The 9,890-nt window shown below is 42.7% G+C and overlaps 1 long non-coding RNA gene across 1 annotated transcript; it reads right to left on the reverse strand.

The window, feature by feature from the left end:
• Positions 1-2,577: 2,577 nt before the first annotated feature.
• LOC121671548 lies at positions 2,578-9,761 on the reverse strand. Its single transcript, XR_006018538.1, has 2 exons — positions 9,613-9,761; positions 2,578-6,567 (listed from the first exon to the last, which is right to left on the reverse strand). It is a non-coding gene; the product is annotated as an uncharacterized LOC121671548 (long non-coding RNA).
• Positions 9,762-9,890: the final 129 nt, after the last annotated feature.

Here is a 9,890-nt window from a genome sequence, read left to right on the forward strand (position 1 = left end):
TCCCTTGGAAGCTGAGAGCCCAACCCTGAGGAGTTTTGCTGGATGCCATCAGAGTTGGGAGCTTTTCCCCTCGCTTTCAGGCCAGCTGAAGGATCTGGGGAGGAGATTCCTATCTCCTCTGCTGCCATGCAAAGGTAAAAAAGAGATGCAAGGCCAGTGCAAGGGAAGAAATTCCACCATCTAATTCCACGATTTGCTGATCCAGCTCTCATGTGAGTGAACTGTTCCTCTGTTACATGAAATGAATGTTGACACGATTTTCAACCTCTGCTCCTTGCTCTGGAGCTGGTGGATACACTACCCCAAATTATGGGAGAAATCTTTCTGGAGTGAGAGCTGTGGGAGGGAAAGGACTGCTAGTTGAGTCAAGGCAGACAACTGCCTGGTTTTTCCTTTTTCTTCCTTGTTTATCTTTGCCATTGAGTACCACCCTGCCTTCCACTTTTCTACCCTTCCTGAAGACACACAAGTCCTCCTACCACGTAATCCATGGGACAAAGCGGGAACACAGAGCAGGGATGAGTCTCTAAAGCCCACAGACTCCTGCAGCCCTCTCCAAAGCAGCCAATTGAAGCCATTCTCCCTCTTCACTTCAGAGTTTAAATTCCTGTGCCTAGGCTGACTCGATTGTCCTTAGGCTTTGCCTTGTGAGCCTTGTTTCTCAGAATCTCTTCTTTCTTTTAAACCAACCTTATGGCAAATGGCAATGTTTTTGTTTTTAGTTTTAATTCTTTTTCTGGGGATTGGACAGATCAATGCAACCCTTACGTGGCTCTATTCTAACAGGAATGAGCACAGACAAAGGTTTTGATCTACTCACGGATATTCTGACAGTCCCACTGGAAGAAAAAGCTTGGAAAACGGTGTCATACACACACACACATTCCTACAGCAGAATATAAATACTGAGTCTGGAATTACTGAGAGCTCTGCAAACCCTGGTGGGGGGTGTAATTATCCCAGCCTTCAGTGGTTGAAGGGAATGAATGCACAAAACGAGGGTGTGACCCAGCTCTCTCCGTGCCACATTAGCCATCGTGGGCTCCTCTCTGACTCTCTTTTGCCATTTGTTAGAGGAAAGTTTCTTCCCAGCTGGCTGAGACACACCACCACACCATGTGCACATCCAAAATCTATTTCTGGTCCAGCCAAAGGGTTTATTTTAATTCACTGCCTTGTGGGCAGTTTGAGTTTCCCCTGGACACAGACCCCGACCCCAATTTACCCGTGGGATGGGGACTGCAGTGCAGGGATGGCACAAAGAGGTCTTAATCCACCACAGAAAGCTCTACAAGAGCTCATTTTATGACAGGATCACTGTTTTATGTCCTGAGGCAGAATCAGTGTGAACACTCTCAGGGAGGTGCTACCTCACCCTTACAGAGCACAAATCCATAAGTACTTAACACTGGAGTCTTATTTCCTTATGACATCAGGAAGAGATGGAAAAATAGAAGGGAATTTTATAGGCACCATTTGCTAATGTTGAGATGAGAACAAAACAGAGATGATTTTGAAAAGGCCAAAACTTTTAAAGCTTCCTAGATCTCAGCTTTGCTTCTCTTACAGAAAGCTGGGGCCTAATGCAATTTATAGACTTTTTTTCTTCTTCTTCTTTTTTATTCAGTTGTGCATCTCAGACTGCTTCTGCATCAACTGAGCTTATCTGGTTTTTGGCAAACTTTCTGTACTCCATGGTGCTGCACATTGATGCTTTTCTGCAAGGAAGGAAAATGGTGCTTCCTATAAAACTGCATATCGTGAGTGTGAATTTATAATTTACTTAGAAATACTTCTGTAAGGAATAATTAATCCATTCCCCACTTGTTCCTGAAGAAATGGGGTAAGTCCTGCTAAAAATCTGTGTCACAAGCAAGCATTGTGGTTTTTGTGCATCAAAGTTTACTTTGAAATAAAGACCTGGTCAATGTGGTCGATGGTGTCTCTGGTGTTGAGCATCCAAAGTCAAGTGCCAAGAGTGCCTGTTTCTTTCCACTGACTGCAAGGGAAACAAGTAAAACTAACCTTATAGGAGGTGTCTTAAGTTAAATGGGGTGAATGCTACTGTTTCTATGGATTTTCTCTTTTTTTGAGTTGTTTTCAATAGTTATACCTTGGTCTTAGTCAAGCTTTGAGTTTCCTGCTCTTGTAAGCAAGGAAGGACAAAACCAGCCAGGATTATGAATTTGCAGCAAGTTGGAAAGCTACACCTAAGAAATAATTATTGATGGTTTATGATCAATACTGAGGATGTTATGGAGATAGGGGCCTTGCTGGGATCTCATTCTGGTGTGGTATTTCCCACAGGTTTATATTAAAATGCCCTATGGTATATCACTGTGTCCCGCAGCCGTAGGGAGGAGGAGAGAAGATCCAGCAGGCAGGAATTGTGCAGCAAGATTGATTTATTTAATTATTTTACAAACTCCTTTATAGACTTTTTTCTTCATAGTCTAATTGGACAAAGGATCAGCCACCCCTTGGGGTGATTGGCTAAAATCCTAAAGCATCCATTGTCAAAATATTTTTCTACTATACTATAAACAAGGCTTCTCAAGGTTGCAGGTGGTTTGGCTGTTTACATAATTCTGCTACCTCTTCAGTGAGAGAGAAAAGTCTCTCACAGACTTAGAAAATAGCAAGAAAATTCTTGCTAGCAGCATTTTTGTATCCACAGGTTTATGTCTGGAATGATGGAGCAGTGAGCAGGAGTAAAAGTCACAAGCATTATTGAGTTAGAAGGGGCAGCAGTACTCTGGAGGTGCAAGGTTAGAATTAAGATGAACCTTGAGGATTGTAAAACTGGCCTGAAGTACAGTATAGAGAAAATTCACGATGTTATAATCATAAAACATCAGATAAAGAACTACATTAACAGAAGTTAAGAGGAACAAAAGAGGAAAGTTTGCAAGGAAATACATTGATCAGTCTATAAAAAATAAGATGCGTAACTGTTAAAAAGATCCCAAATTTTTGAGAGGAAGGGAATAAATCTTTTCTGAGATCCATGTTGTTTGGCTTTAATTACAAGGGAGATTTGGAAAATTTGGATGTAAGCACTGGAATTGAACTTCTAAAGGAGAACAGGAATCCCCATCCTCGAGGAAGACAGCCCAGAAAAACTGCTGTCAGGAGGATTAAGTGTAATTGGAAATGCAGGGAAGACTCAGGAACTCCCAAGGATGATCCATTTACTATGAAGTTCTGGCACAGCTTTCTGTAAGTGATACAACTTCTCTGCCTATGATGTCTTTGTTTTATTGCCTCCTTTCTGCAGCCTGTATCAAATGCTGAATTCCTTTGCTGCTGCAGTGTGATCTCACAGATTTGACAATTCCGGCTGACACTTCTGAGGCTGTGGCTGTGTGATAAACCTGACAAAGTTCACCTCAAGGCTTTTTTCTGCTTGAGAAATAGGTCACAATTTTCACCTCGAGGTCTCCTTTTTATTTTCCCTATCAGTTCAACATCCAGTGCCCTATAACACTTGGCAGTTAAAAGAAATTCATTATTCTGAAGAAGTCTCTGATGTTGAATCAGCACCTCGGACTGTGCCAAAGACAAGCTGTGAGCCTGAACAGCTGAGCCGGGGGGAAACAGAGTACAGAGCACACACAGTGATCAAATCTGGTGACAAAACCCATGGAAATCACATAAAAAACCTCCCTGGAAACAACCAAATGATCAGCATTGCTCTGGTGGTGCTTTGCAGCTAAGGGCAGCAGCAGCTTGGACTGTGCTTTAAAAAACCAGGCGAACCCTGATCCATACTGAAACTATTCCTACAGCAATAACAATGGTTTATTCACCTCCTGTGTTTGTAACGAACTACCAAGGCTTTCATTAGCACAGTCACTGGTGTGTCATGCTCTGTATTGCTGGCAGAATTACTGTTTTTTGTAACACAATGTGCAGGGTGAAAAAAAGGAAAAAAAAAAAGAAAAAAAATTGGTCAACCTCCCAGTGATGCACTGGGCACAGGAAATTCAAAAGGACAATTGTTGCTAAATATGTACACTCAGGAAAATGAATAATATTTGGAGTTTAACCCTCAATGTGGTGGCATTTTCTGAGATTGAGAAACAAAATATTTCACAAAAGAATTGGGTTTAAATAAAAATTATTTGAGAAGGTTTGTTTGGAGAAAGAGGAAAGATTTTCTCCTATTTTATGGTAAGGGTTCATTTTATAAATTTCTCAAAAAAATGGCTTTTCCTCAGAGCGCGCTGATGTTTGTTTGGTTAATATCCATCACTGCTATGAGAGGGGCATTTACTAATATATTAATGCTGCTGGAAGTTGGCTGCTATCAGCAGAGTCTGTGGCTTCTTTCTCCAGCATAAGCTTGGGGAGAAGAAATGGCTGATTTGGAAGAATTTGTCTGAATTTTGCCTTCAGACAAGAGATGTTCCTGATGAGAGCCAACTTTGTGGTTCCTTTTCCCTGGCACTCGATGCTGTGTGTCAGGAGAACAGGCAGTGGTGGAGACTTCATGGTCCACACTGCTGCATCCTCTGGAGAGATGCTGCCATCAAACTTGGTGGCACAAGGGAATCGAAAGTGAAAAAAAATCTGCTTCCTGATGCAGGCTGGTTTAGCAGTTGTCTGGGAAATTCCCTTTTGTGTCTGTATTGGAAGATAGTCATCTTCATTATTTCATTTCCCACAAGTGTCAAAAAAAGGATAATAGCAGTCTTGTCACTGTCTGGCAGCTGTGCAGCTCTCATGGCCGGAGAATCAGCATTTTCAGAGAAAGGTAAGTGCTGACTCTGGAGCTGGGCAGCCCAGACAGCCTAAAAATTTGGTTAAATGGAGGCAGCGCAGTGTAAATGTCTCAAATTGAGAGCTGTGATCACGCTCTGAAAATGGTCACAAAGAGCATTCACTGCGGGGCAGACACAGGACATCAGAGCAGCTGGAGCCATTTTCGACATAGACACCTACAATTCGGGGGGACAAATGCCACCCACGTGGCTTTGTTGTACTTGTGATGAAAAACTCTGCTGTGCTGACACATTTCTCACTGCATTATAGGTGTTTTCAGGAAGTTCAGTCGGGTCTTCTGCTCTCAGAAGACAGAAAAACTTGAAATTGGAAGCAAACTCCCCAAGGACATTCATGAGTGATTTTCTCTTCCGATGCCTTCAGAATCTCCTTCAAGAGAAAACAAATCTTAAATGATCTTTTCTATCAATCTATTGCTCAGTGATGTCAATATCAGCCTCTGCTAATACTGAGTTTCTTTAATTTAATTGTACAACCCCAGATTTTGTCCAGTTATACATCCACTGATAAGCTTTTATCTTCTATTGTTTTATTATGGTCCGGAGGGAAAAAGAAAAAAGGAGAATGAAGACAAGAAACAGGGAAATGCTGTAGCAAGGAGACTCAGCATATCCACATGTAGTGAAAAACTAAAAAAAAAGTCCATCAAAAGAGGACTGTGTTATCTAGGTGAACATGGAGGAATGCACAGATACTTTTTGTTTACAACAAAAGGAAAAACTTGATCAGTCTTCAGAACCTGTTCTGATATCACTGAATCATGAAGTACCTAAATGAAAATTAATCATGAGAACTTCATGCCTTTGAATTTTGCTTGTTAGAGGGTGACATCCCATCTTGCCTCCCAAAACAGCAGGTGACTCATGGTTGATAAATAACTGTTGGTCCCCTTAGAGGAGTTTGTGAGAACTCAGGTCCAGCTTCACACAGGGATTTCAGTGTCCAGCTCCATGGGGGTATGGCAGGCTCTGAGTTTTCCATACAGGGACCAAAGCCAGCTGAGCAGCTGAGGAGGGAATTTTCATCAGCTGGCATATGGAGCACGTGGATGCTTAGACTGGCTGGTAGCAAATCCCTTGGAGAGGGGGAAGTGTGTGAAATAGTCCATCTTTCCTGGATTTAGGAGCGTTAAGTCAGAGATTCAATCTAAAGCCTGCCCAAGTTCTCAGACACTTTGCTCCCACTGACAGGGGTTTGCTGTGAGCAGGCAGCTCCTGCAGAGAAATTTCCAAGCATCCTTACCTTGACTCAATTTCCACCCCGTACTTTTTACATCAGCAACATGGGGAGGTTCTCCTTCTATCCAGAAAGTGATTTGAGCCCAGGAGGCAGCTCCTGAGTATTGGTGTTAATCTTTGTGGAATTATTCTTATGGGAAACTCCACCTGTGAGCTACAACTTTCTGTATGTTTTCATTCCAGCCACCAGTGCTCAACTCCTTCCCATTTCTGAGGTGTTTTGGGAAGGATGCACGGATACCCTGGCTCTTCCTGCTCCATGGCTTTGCTGTTCTCCATGGTGGTGACAGTTGGTGATGGCTCAGAGGGGTGAAAGTCCATGGGCAGAAGTGGGAATTTCTGTTTCTGAAACTGGAGGTAGAAGAGTTTTCCTAGAATTGCTGCTTGCCTGCTAAAAGACTCCTCTGGCAGGGTCACAGCATAACTAATTCTTCTCGAGAGAGGAGTAATTGTAGTTTGCTGAACTTCCCCTGGTTCTTCCAATTTTTTGACTGCTGGACTGACGTTCGTTCCTTCTGCCCTTAGACTTTGACTGTTCCTTCACCTAAGAGGGAAATTCCCAGAGATTTCGTGTTAGCCAAGACCAAGTTTGAAGTCACTGACATTTGTTTCTGTTCAAAAAGCAGAAATCCTGAGCAATCTGACGTGTGGGATCACAGAACAAAGCCTACCACTTCAACAACAAGTACATTTGTTTTCTGAATGAAATGTTAAGGGAGTGTTGTGCCACAGCCCTGCAAAACCTGATTTGTTTCACACAAAAAATGAGTCAGTCCTGAGATCTTGGCAATGAAATACCCGTTCCTGGGAGCTTGATTTTTCACTCAGCTGTCTCTAGTGTAACCAAATCAGAGTGGTTGGGAGTACACTGGTCTAAATCATCTGTGAAGAAACACCCCTCAGATAAAAAGCTCCTTTTTCCTTCTTGTTCCCAACAGATCTGTTCTTAATTGCCTGTCATAAACACCAGCATAAGGTTGGCAATCTTCTCCATTTCTAGAAAAATCCAAACCCACCTTCAATTGTGGTGCATAAGCTACAGCCATGCTCAGAAAACTGCACAAACCCCAGCTTATCTGATATGCAGGAAACTGGACTTTGGCCTTTATTTTGGCTTCTGGTGGTTTTGGGGTCTGAGTGTAATTTGTTTGCTTGGCCAAACACTGGGATCTTTGCTATCAGCCTGAGAACATGGGATGGAGCTGGGTTTTTGGAAAAGTGACATAGTGAGTTGGGCACCCGTTAGATCTGCGTTGTGGTGGACATTTCTGAAGAAGTCCAACTGATGTGTGCTTTCTCTACTCACATTTTCTCTCCCCTTTTTCCTTATTACACTTCTGTTATTGCACAATTTAATTTGTCCACAATTCCCTCTACTTGTGCAGAATATTTGTTCTTTTGCTGCTATTCCCTTCTGTTTCCCCACTTGGTGGTCTTTCTATGCACAGGACAAGTCTGTCTCTGCTCTTTTACTCGTGTGTATTCCCCTTAATTGCCTTTAATTTATTTCAGATTTCTTTTTTTCTTTTCTGTCTGAGTGATCGTTTTGTTGAGTTACTGTGGCACCAAGTTCCAAAATATAAAATGACAGGTTGGGTAACATTAATGAAAAGACAAAAGAAGAGTCCCAGGATGAAAATGCAAGTGTGAGGTGACCAACGGGCTCAACACCAAGGTGGTGCCCAATCTGCTACTCTTGAGGTACATTTCGTGTTTGTGTTGTTCACATAAAGGTCTGGCTTTCCTGGTGTCCTGTCTCTGGCACAGGCCAGTCAGGGATACCTAGAGGAGACTGCAGAAACCAGGGAAGCATTTTGCAATACTTCCCCAGTCTATTTTCCCACTTTCTGAAAGTTTTCCTTGGAGGGGATCTTTCTCACCTTATCAGTACTGATACAGAGGTGGCTTGGTGATCCAGTTCCTAATTGTAGGAAGAGGTGAGTAAAGAGGGAGTTTCCTGTGGATATGGGTGACTATCTGGGCAGCTCCATCCTGCAGAGGCCAATTTGGGACCCATGGAAACTCTTTCAAATGATTCCCAGAGTTCTCTCCAGTTCCCTGAGGTGTGTGATACATGCCCTGCCTGGGTCTTGGGCATCCTCTTGGAAGCACCAGCTGGTCACTGAAGATCTTCAAGTCTCAGATAGTGTTTGCAGTAAATAAAAAGTTCTGCTGGACAGGACACAACTAGAATCAACTGTATTTTATATTAAAATTCCGCTATGTTCCACTGTTTGGCTAAATTTGATTTTTGATTTGTTTGTCACGTGGTCCCTCATTGAAATCCCGCTGTAATTAGAAGGGTAAACCCAATAATTAATTCGTTTCTGTTTCTTTACTTTTTCCTTTTTCACCGGTACACTCCTGTTGTGTAAGTGTATTATAAAACAAAAAGGAAATAAAATTGGCTATGTGAAAAATGAAGAACATCTGATGCCTAGAAAGAATAAGAACTTGGGTATGACAAGCTGCAGACATCTGGGTTTTTATTTAAATCGTTTTCAGCTTTGTCACTGCATCATCTTTTGAAAACCAAATATATTTAAAAAAACCCCTTATTGACTGTCTAATACTATCCAGGTGTGTATTTGATTTTTCCCCTCTTACTGACATACTGTCCAAATGAAAAAGCCTTGAATTTATTTAAGTAGAATTCAGAAGATGTTACCAGTGCATTAAAGAAAGAAGAGAACAAAGAGGAGGCAGAGAAGTAGGCTGATTTTAAATACTTATGCTTCAAGAGTTGTGCCTGGGGAATTAGTTCCTGCCTCTGGAACAGATTTTTCTTGGTTTGAAGTCAGAGCAAGCACCGGGATTTACAGCTGGAGACAGCCCCAGCTGCTGGAGCAGGCAGGGATCTGAGAGCACAGGGGTTAATCTGAGTGTCTGAGCCCCGCGGAGGTAAAACCAGGCACCGAGACCTTTTGCTCCGAGAGGCTCTGGCACTGCCTGGAGGTTCATTTTGTCTGCAAACCCAAGCATGTAATTTCCCTTCTCCCTTGCTCTCCCCTCTGTCTCTGTGTCTGGCCAGTCCTGTGGCTCAGCGGCAGCAGAGTTTCCCTGGTGACAGCCAGGACAGCTGAGCTGACCTTCAACAGGGTGGTGAGAGATGGGCTTTCACTGCAGGACATGGGCTAGGAAGCCCCCAAATTGGCTTTTTTCCTGCCAGTCAGAAGGGGAAGGCTGGGAAACCCCGAGACACCTTTGTGTTTGGAAGAAAAAAAGCGAAGAAATTCTATACATTTAAAAAAAAAAAAAAAATCATCCTCGGCATCCAAATTACATGCATTTAAAGCTTCCATCTTACCACAGTGTTATGGCAGATTTACAGAGAGATTAAAACTGATCCCTCACCAGTGAACACCAGCTCGTGTGAGCTGTGTAAATCCAAGTGTGTCCATGCAGCCGCCAGGCTTGGCATCCAAACAGCTCCGAGTCCACGGAGCCGGCAGAAGGGACATTTCCACTCTTTTTTTCAAATACAGAAACGGAGCTACTGAAACCTCTAGAGTGTGGATTTAGTTGTCAGTCTTATTTACTACTTTCAGCTGTTATCTGCTGCCGCTGAAGCTGCGCGTGAATAACTTACCAGCCTGCACGGATAACTTTGCTTTCTGTTTCAGCTCCAGACAGAAATCCCATCAAAGCTTTCATTCCAATCTGTGTGCTGAAGGATGACACAGGAGTTCAAGAAATGAGGCTGAAATTCCTGAGGCTCTTCTAAAGATTTTTCCAAGAGTTTTAAAAAGCCTCTTAAAAACGGCGGCAGAGATCGAACGCTGTTAAGGGAGGGGAAAAAAAAAAAAAGGAAGAAAAAACTTTGGCAGGCAAACAGTGTCTTACATCAATCTAGCAGTCAGCATCTAT

The sequence above is a fragment of the Corvus kubaryi genome, unplaced genomic scaffold (genome assembly GCF_017639235.1).
Source record: "Corvus kubaryi isolate FWS band 111438036 unplaced genomic scaffold, C.kubaryi_AGA036_p1.0 37398, whole genome shotgun sequence".
NCBI classification, from domain to species: Eukaryota; Metazoa; Chordata; class Aves; order Passeriformes; family Corvidae; genus Corvus; species Corvus kubaryi.